Source organism: Panthera onca, chromosome F2, assembly GCF_046562875.1.
Source record: "Panthera onca isolate mPanOnc1 chromosome F2, mPanOnc1 haplotype 2, whole genome shotgun sequence".
Lineage (NCBI taxonomy): Eukaryota > Metazoa > Chordata > Mammalia > Carnivora > Felidae > Panthera > Panthera onca.
The window spans coordinates 69272437-69282355 of record NC_138356.1 but is presented as its reverse complement, the minus strand read 5'-3'; the positions used below and the strand labels follow the sequence as shown (position 1 = coordinate 69282355).

Genomic DNA, 9919 nt, shown 5'->3' with positions numbered 1-9919 from the left:
ATGGGTGTAGGTTTAGTTGAAGTACTCCCTTCAGAGAATTCAGACCAAAATTGTACAAATGATGGCAAAAAGGAGGTAACTAATAAAATACTCTCAAAATACTTAACCGGGAGGCTTCTAAATTCCCAGTGCCTAACCTACAAAGATAAACCAGATCCATGGTTTCTGTCCTCAATGTAACTTACATTCTGACAGGTAAGACAGGTAACTACTTGCCAAAAAAGGAATTCACAGTAAGGAATTTCATTTCAGTCAATGGGAATGTACAGGGTATACAAAAGAGGATCTCTCCATCAATGAGTCAGCGGAGGCTTCCATGAAGAAGCATTTATGCTGAACTCTGGAAGAGGTGCAGGAGAGAGCCAGGGGCTTCAGAGTGTGCACAGGTTACATTAATTCGGTGGGGGGCGGGGAAGTCTGGGGAGTGAACAAAAGAATGTTGAGTGCTCTCAGAATGGCTTTGCTTCATACTCCAGTAGGACAAAGCAGAGTTTGAGTGAGTGAATGAATTTGGGGATTGGGTTTGCTAGAGTAGAAAGCCTTCCTATCATCTAAAGGTACTGTCATAGCTCTGGTTTGAATAGGGTCAGGCAGCAGTGGGTTTAGGATGGAATGAAAAGTGGGAGCAAGTGAGTGATACTGTCTTTCCCTCTCCCAGAACTCAAATGCCAGCCAGGTTATGAAGTAGAGTGAATTTCGGTCTTTTCCCTGATGCTATGATAAGTCTTTGATGCCTTGCTTGTGAAGTGTGGCCATAAATGACTCAGAAGATGAGCTCTGCTACTTTTGGGGAGAAACTTGTACAATAATGTAATTAACCCCCAAGATTTGATTGTCTTGATAGGTGCATTTTTTTTTTTTTTTAAACCTCATAACTGAGGATTCTCAGTAGTTGGGCTAAACTGGAGGTAGAGAGTCTGACCTAGGTAACAAAGAACTGAATAGTGGTTAAGGCCTGACTGTCAAACTACCTGGGTTTCTCTCCTCTGCGCTCTGCTTACTATGAAGCTCGTAATCTTAAGCTTCGTGGGAGAAGTTAAATACTTGCTTGGAAGCTTTAGTTTATCTTCTGTACAGTGTGGCTTACGACGGTGGTCAATTCATTTCAGTCATTCTTGGAAAATAAATATATAGTGTGTATAATAATATAATCGGACTAAAATAATAGTATCTACTTCAAGTGGCTGTAAGCACAAAATGAAACATGCACATAAAGCGCAGATCAATAGCTATTATGATTGACTAGAGAAAATCTAGGATATTGTATGTGTTGAAAACCTTATTCAGAATGAAGTGACTCTGGGAGAGAGATCTTCCCTTTAGTTCTGGAGAATTTCTCAGCAAGATACAAGAAATTGGTAAGGTAAAGAGAACTAATTAATACTTTAGTTGTCTCACTACTGCTATAGCATTTGAAATGTTTCCTTGAGCTTTGATTTTTAGTAGATGAACCGTTTAACTTGTTAATACGTTTTATTACGTTTACTCATTAATTCAACAAATATTTCCAAAGAACTTTTAAGGTACTAAGGTGTTGGAGAGCTGAGGAGGAATTAGAAGTGATTGTATGGTGAGAATATTAACAATGATGAGGTCACCTTGTCCACAATGTCCAGTTTGAATCATCACAACAGCCTTTCTGGACAGATGCTCAGATCTCCATTTTATAGTTGAGGAAACAGGTTTAGGGAAATGAAGCGATTTGTCCGTGGTCACATAACTAATAAGCTACAGCTTCTGGTCTGGAACAGGAATGCTGGTCTCCAAAGCCCCAGGCTAGGATTCCCCCACTAGAAGATCATCTGGTCACTCCCCACTTTTGGCTGCCCCTCCCTCCTTACCCAAAAAGAATACATAGAACATTCTTCTGCTCCAACAAGCTGACATTTGGCTTGTTGCGTTATCTGAGTAGCAGGTAGATTTTCATCCTGTTGCATCAACTCTGAGGGCAGTGTGACCCTGGAAGCCAGAAGAGTCAGGAAGAGGAGAAGCAGCTCTCACAAGAGAGATTTTACATCCTTATAATGAGTAACGATCACCAGCCCTGGGTGAATGTTGACCATCCCCTAATTACCTCCACCCTCCCTGTGGCTGAGCATTGTGACAGTCCTACTGAAACTGTCCCTCTCTGTGCTTCTGTGACTCCCTTTCCCCCTTAAGGCCAAAGTCAGGTCACACAGGCCGACTTCATATCATGGCTCCAGCCCCTGACCTGCTATGTGGCCAGTGGGCAAATGAATAACTTCTTGACCTAAAAATTGGAGCTAGTAGGATGGTGTACTCCAGAGATCTGTTTACCGGCTTACATGAGATAACGTAAATCAAGTGCATCATGGAGCATGTAGGTATGGAGTGGTGGCCATAGTGGCTCTGCCACAAATGGTGTGGCTACAAGTATGATATATGACCTTGAACAAGTCCCTTTACCACACTAGGACCCTGAACTTAGGACTCCCAACAGCAGTCCATGACAAGATTCCAAGTACAACTTTATCCTTTGAGATGGTTCTAGAAGTTGCTAGTTGCTTTAATTGATTGTAATTAATTAATACTTATTCCTTGGCTATAGCCCTAAACCTCATTCATGTAAAAAATTAATATGCAAAAAAATTACTATGTAAATGTAAAAAAAGTAATACTAGGATGACTGAACTTCAGGGAGTACTTTTATTATGAAAAGTAGAGACTATATAATGTTTTTATGAACTGGCAAATTTTGTTACAATATTTAATGTTAGAAACCAAATCTGGGCCATTGATGAAGTAAAAGGTAATGATAAGAGTAAATCTGTATCTCCTTTAGAAATAGTATTTCCTAGAATAAGTTTTTTGTTGCTGTTCCATTTTTAATTTTTTTTAATTTTGCTCTTTGAACACTGATTTTTTTTTTTCTTTCTTTCTTTTTTTTTTGCACGCTAGGGTACACTTTGCTATCTGGCTCTACTGTTGGTGGATACATCAAAGCCCACGGAGAGAGAATTCTCTTGTATCTCAATGGATACACATGATTTATTCTACTTTATTCTAATGGGGTCTATTTCTTTTTATATTTCAGTAAGAGCAAGGTTGTTCATAAAGCCATAAAGCATCAAACGGTGGCAGTTCTTTGTGCTGACATCTCTTTTAGTACTTTAAAAAAAACTTAATAGACTTTATTTTTTAGAGCAAAATTTATTTTTTAGGTTCACAGCAAAATTGGGTGGAAAGCACAGAGTTCCCATATCCCCCCTCTCCCAACCACAAAGCCTCCCCCAGGGTCAGCATGACTATCAGTTTCGCACATTGTTCCACTGGATGAGCCAACATTGACACATCATTAGCAACCATAGTTACATTAGGTCTCACTCTTTGTGTTGTGCATTCTATGGTTTTGAAAAGTATATCCACCATTCTAGTATCTGGGAATAGTTTTTCGCAAGACATGTCTCCTTCCTTTCTTTCTCTCCCAAGCTAAGAATTGGACTATTTTCAGCTCTTTATCAAACCTTAAGGGACACTTCTCTGCAGGACCCTTCTGTTTTCTTTGCCATTCCGAATGATGTGTCTGGCTAGCATTGTGTTCATTCATTCTTTACGTATTGAGGCTGACCAGGCAACCTGCTACCCACTGGGGCTAGAAAGAGGAATACCACGTGGTCCCCGTGTCCAGGTGCCTACCCGCATTCCGCTGAGCAAGACAGGCACATAGTAAATAGGACGGAGAACGGGCAGGCTCCAGGTGTTATAGCAGCACTGGCAAGGGGTGGGGGTGTTAGCAGCTAACCCCATGTGGTGGGATTAGGGAAGGGGGGCCAGAATGAGCTTCCTAGGCAAAGTTAAGTAGATAGGAGGAAGTCTTATCAGAGGAAGGTTCTGGTATAATCCTGCTCCCATCTCATCAACCCTTTATTTTGGGAGCAAAACACACATCTGTCTCTGTACGAGGTTGGAGGAGTGGGGGGACATGAGAACAAATACTATAAATTGCTTACTAATTCCTTCTTTTCTTTTTTGTAGCGCGCATACAGATTTCAGCCAACCAGGGCACATTATTGAAAGCTCTGAAAGCATAATTGCACTGCGTTTAAAGTGTTCTGTTCTCTTTAGCCCCATCCTCCAGCTACCTTTAGGCATAACCAAGCAGTTCCAACACAGGTGAGGTTGAGGCTGCTTTCTCTGTGTTTCGAGGGAGCTGAGAGGCTCTCATTGGAAAGGGAGTGGAGAGCATTGCCCTGTGCTGGAGTCAGGCCTGGGTTGTCAGCCCAGCACCTCCCCTTTCTGTGCCACTTGGGCAGATGGCCTCGCCTGGCTTGGGAGACTGGGGTGTATTCATTTGTAAAGGGGGAATGATGTGTTACCCACCACGTGGGGTTATGGAGTACCTGGTAGTAGACAGAAATCACTGGGAAATAGTCCTGGGAGGAAGCTTGATGCTCAGGGATTGGTTGCTGTCATTATCCATTTTCCCCTTTTCCCTTTTGCCCTGTGTGCACGACTCACCCAAAACCCACAGATGAATTTAGGATTGGAGCAAGTTGAGCCAAAGAAACTTAACCAGAGTTAAGATGGTCGGAGATGATGTGACATTTAGTTTTGTAATGGTTAAAACTCTCTGGCTCCAGGTGTTTGAAGAAAATCATAAATAGATGTGCACATACATGTATGCTCACATGCACACACACCCCAACAAGCCAAGTGCATCATTTCATCGGAATCTTTAGTTTCTCCCCAACCTGACAACGTAGGAGGTGAAGCTCAGGCTTTGACATCATCATATCCTCATAAAGCTGTAACTGTTTTATTACCTCCCGGGTTAGTGCTTCTCTCTGCCTGCCCTTTAAGCCTATGAATATTTTTTTATTAATATAATTTTATTACTTTTTTTTTTACAGTTCAAAAATAATGTGTGCTTAAAAGAAGTTCAAATAGCAAAGTCTATAAAGTAAAAGAAAGGACATCTTCCATTGCCTTTTTTCACCTTGTTCCACATGTGACCAGGGGTTATCAATATTACATGTGTTGTGTATTCCTTCTAGAATTTTTTCTATGAATATTCAGATATGCTTAGCTGCCCAGTTTTTTTAATTAGCTCATGCTACCCATATTACTGTGATAGTTCTATTTTTCACTCGTTAATAAATCCAAACCTCCTTCATATTAGTACATAAAGTTTCTAGAACGTTCTTTTTAAATAGCTCTTTAATATTTCATAGTAAAAAGTTTCTGTTTCTTATTTATGCGTTTTTTCCTTAATGTGCATTTCAACTATATCCATTTTTTCTTAATTATAAATGATACAAACATTTTTGCTATACATGTTCTTGGCATGTATGGGAGTGTTTCTTTAAGGAAATTTTTTTAAATGTTTATTTTTTGAGAGAGAGAGAGAGAGAGAGAGAGACAGAGTGTGAGCAGGGTAGGGGCAGAGAGCGACACAGAATCCGAAGCAGGCTTCAGGCTCTGAGCTGTCAGCACAGAGCCTGATGTGGGGCTTGAACCCACAAGCTATGAGATCATGACCTGAGCCAAAGTCAGACGCTTAACTGACTGAGCCACCCAGGCACCCCTGTATGGGAGTATTTCTGAAGGACATAATCATCGAAGTGAAATTTCTGGATTAAAGGTTATGCAAAATGTAAGTTTTGATAGGAATGACCACGTGACCCTCTAAAAAAGATTGTGCCAATTACAGTAAAGCTGTTTGAAAATATTCGCTTACTTACAGGTGAAAAATAGTACATTGTTGTTTGAGTTTCTATGGGAGTTTTATTTTTTACCGCCCGAGCTAATCTCATTGGTATCTCCAAGAATTCAAATCAGCGGTTTACAGTGTTATTCCATTACAAACATTCTAATTCTCTCCAAAGCACTTGGTTATTGAGTGGGCCTGACGAATTCCAGAGTCTAATATGTGAACTTGAGCAAACCAAAACTGTGCTTTTAAAAATGTTAATCGGAGTGTGCAACATGCTGCTTTACACCCTTTAGTGGCTTCCAGTGGTGCTTAGAATAAAATCTAAGTTCTTTACCGTGACCTGTTGGCCTGCACAATCCGGCCTCTGCTTAGCTGCCAACTTCACTTCTTATCACTCCTTCTTGCAGCTGTATTCCAGCCTCACAGTCCTATATTTTTTTCCCTAAACACACCAAGGTCTTTCTAACTTGCTTTAGAACAGTATTTTCAGACACTCTATCGACCTGCAATAAGAAATGAACTGTGTCATAACTAAATGCCTACATATATGTATGTGTGTGCCTGTGTGTGTATATATATGTGTGTGTATGTACATATCTGAAACTAAATTTGACCAAACAATTCCTAACTGCACTGTGATACCATGTCACAAGATGATGCAGAATCATGGCTCCCCAAAGCTGTCTGCACCCTAATGTTTTCTGACTCGTTGAAATCCTGAAATTGAAGATTTCACTCGTAAGGGGAAAAAATATCCAGAGCCTCATAGTTTCACCTCTTTACAGATCACTTTAGACAAACGTTTCATTTGAATGCCTGTCACCTCCTTAGCCTTTCCTTCAGAAATGCACATGTTCACCACACATTTGGAGCTTAAAGACCTGGGCGAGGCATGATAGGGAGATGTGAATTGTGTCATGAGGCATATATAATGCTTCAATAGTCATGTTGGAAGAATCAGGTTAAAGAGTTGAAAGACACTTGAAAGTAATAAGGATAAAATGGGACATTCAACTGTGAGATGTAGCTAGGGACAAGAGGACATTTGAGCCACCTTCATCATCTCCCTCTAGCAATGAAAACACTAATTTAACGTGTTGGTAATGTTATGCATTGCTAAAGCATGTTTCACAGGTTATTGAATTAGATCTCTGCACCCTCTCTTTAAGATACGATTACCATTCTCCTTGAATAGGTGTAGAAATTGAGCTTCTGAGAAAAGGAAATAAAATGTTCACTGAGCACATACTATACTCCAGACCCCATGGTTGCAGCCTTACAAGTGGTATTTCATTTAATCTCCAGTATAACCTGGGAGGTTGCCACGGTGATTCTTATTTTAATATGAAGTCATGATTTGTCCAAGATGGCTGACCTGTGAAATAGGCCAAACAAGATTCAGCCCACAGTTATCAGAGTGGAAATGCAAGCATTTCCAGGTCACACAATCACAAAAGCTTGTCTTCAGATTTCCTCGGTGCTGCTGAAAGTTGGCGAGGTGGAACATTCCACCTATACCTTCTTCAGTGGCCCCTGGTACTCTGAAAACTGAGTCAATGAAGGCAAGAAACTGAACAATCCAACTGACAGATGACCAAGAGCTGAGAGAAGACAAAGCCCTCTGTACAAAGGGCTATGATTTTTTTTTTACTTGAACTTATTATTTGGGCAGAATTTCAAAGTTGCTTCAATAAGCATAATGCAAAAGAAACTCTTATCTACCCTTGATGCAGATTCATCTGTTGTCAGCATTTTGTTCCATTTGCAAAATGGGAGTGGGATACATGTTTTTAATGTCATTCTCGCCAAGGAATGTTAAAATCTTAAAACACTTCCATAGCAGTTAATAAATATCTGCTTCCCCAAAACCTGCCCCTCAACCCCTCAGCACTCCCACTTTCCTGGCTACCTTGCCTCTGCCCTGGGACCCCCCCCCCCCCCCGCCACAACATCCCCCAAAACTAACAGGTACACGCCTGCAGAGTTGGGGCCTCCAGCACTCGGCTGAAGTTCTATGTGCACCACTTTGATTGGTTGATGACTGCTGAAAAATGTTAATATCACTGCAGAATATTAGCTTAAGTACCTATAAATACTACCACCCCCATTTACAAATGACGAAGGAAGTGGAGGGAAGGAGGGAGTAACTTTGCCCAATGTCACACAACTGATAATGACTTCAGCCTGAGACTATTTAATTTCCAAAACCTTGTCCAGTCCCCACAGAGTAGAGTCCCAGCCTCCAGGCTGGGTTCAGCACCTGTGACCTTGAGCAGGGGACTTCATCTCCTAGAGGGGCAACAGAGTGAGAATGATTCTCTGGCTTCCTTACTTCTCCAGGCATGGAAAAAGTGCTGAGTTAGGGAAATTTTCCTTGTCTTTTTGTTCATGGCAAATATTAAGTTCAGTGGTCAGTTTTAGTCCAGAGATCAAACTCAACTTGTTAATTATTCACAGAGTTGATGATAATTCTGCTCTTCTCTGGAAACTGTTGAACCAGTTGGAACAAGCCAGAACTACAAAGCTGGTAAAACTAACTTTTTAAAAATAACTCGTTGAGGCAGAACATAGGAATATTTTTAGAGACAGAATGTGAGCCAATGAAAGCAAAGACACAATGAGAGGAGCATGTCCTTGGGAGCCAGAGAGACTCTTATTAGTGGTGTGCTATTGGGCCAGTTATATAATAAGTAATCTGTATTTCATCACTGGGAAAATAAGAATAAGTCCCTTGAAGACTTATTTAGAGTCGAATACAATGGGTGCAAAGCCCTGAGCTCAATGCCTAGCACCAAGAGTGAGTCAAAATATTTACTAACTTGGATTACAGGCGCCTAAAGAAACCAGTCATGGTGAATCAGCATCCCAGAGGCTCTCAGAGCCCCCCCAGCAGGCAAGGAGTTAATGCTTCCTTACTGGATAATGGGGGCAAGGAGGCCATGTACCAAGTAGAACGGAGATCTTTTAGCTACTGTACTCATGTGTCCTGACTGAACAACAGCCTTGGCTGGCAGTAAAAGACAGTGCTCACCTACCATTCAGTCTAGCCTTCATTATGTGAGAAAGAGGGAAGGGGTAGAGCTAATGATTCGGGGGTGGTTTTTCCCAATGGCACCCGAGGGGTAAAGGGAAGGTTGAAGCCCTTCTCTCTTTCACTTCCCACTCTTACTTCCCACTCTCACTCCCCAGAAACAACAGCTAATAGCAGATTCTTATATCTTTTCCCAGAAATTAATCAATTAGCCTTCTTCCTTCCTTCCACACAAATGGAATTATAATATAATAATGGATAATATTTATCACATACTTGCTATGTGCCTGGGAAGATTTTAAGCATCTTGTATGGACTATATGCCATGTAACCCTCATGACAACTCTGTGAAAAAGGTCCTGCTTTTATTTTCATATTTTAGATAGGAAAACAGGCCCAGAGGGGTTAAATCACTTGCCTAAAGTCACACAACACTTAGGGATGGGAAGAGAACCCAGGAGGTTAAAAAAAATCTATCTTATTCTGTTTTGTGCCTGAATAGTATCTATGGGAATGAACCGTAGTTTGTGTGACTTATTGTTGGATATGGAAGTCGTCCAAATCTGTTCTAACAATCACACGGGCATTAAACAAGTTTGTATATGTATCTTTGATGTCTGAACTCTTAATCGATGTCTGCTTTGTGCCATGCACTCTAGGACACTCTTTATATGTATTTGTCATTTAGTGCCCACAACTACTCCATGAAATTAGGAATTCTCCCCTTTGCAGGTAACGGACATTGAGACTCCGAACAGTTAAGTAACTTCCCCAAGGCCCCAAGTTCATGATTGGCAGAAAGTGGAATTGAACTCAGGCTCTGAGTTCAGGACCTATAACATGACTGTTACTATGGAATATACATGGATGTATATGTATGGATGGCTGTGTGTGAAAATGCCCATGAGGAATTCACATGTCTACAAGAATATTCTCCTCTTAATACCATTGTCCTTTTATAGTTTTTCATGTACTAATTTCACTGAGACTCCATTTTCATGGAGTTAATAATACCTACTGCTATGGACTGAATTGTGCTCCCCAAAATTCATATGTTGAAGCCCTAACCCCCAGTGTGATGGTGTCTGGAGGTTGGGCATTTAAGAGGTAATTAGGTTTATGGGGCGCCCAGGTGGCTCCGTCGATTAAGCGTCTGACTCTTGATTTCTGCTCAGGTCATGGTCTCACAGTTTGTGAGTTCAAGCCCCACGTTG

At 41.0% G+C, this 9919-nt stretch overlaps 1 protein-coding gene across 12 annotated transcripts in view; it reads left to right on the top strand.

Annotated features, from left to right (window-relative positions):
* The window catches only part of LRATD2 (LRAT domain containing 2), a 135342-nt gene that overhangs the window by 7884 nt on the left and 117539 nt on the right, over positions 1–9919 (top strand). The window lies entirely within an intron of this gene.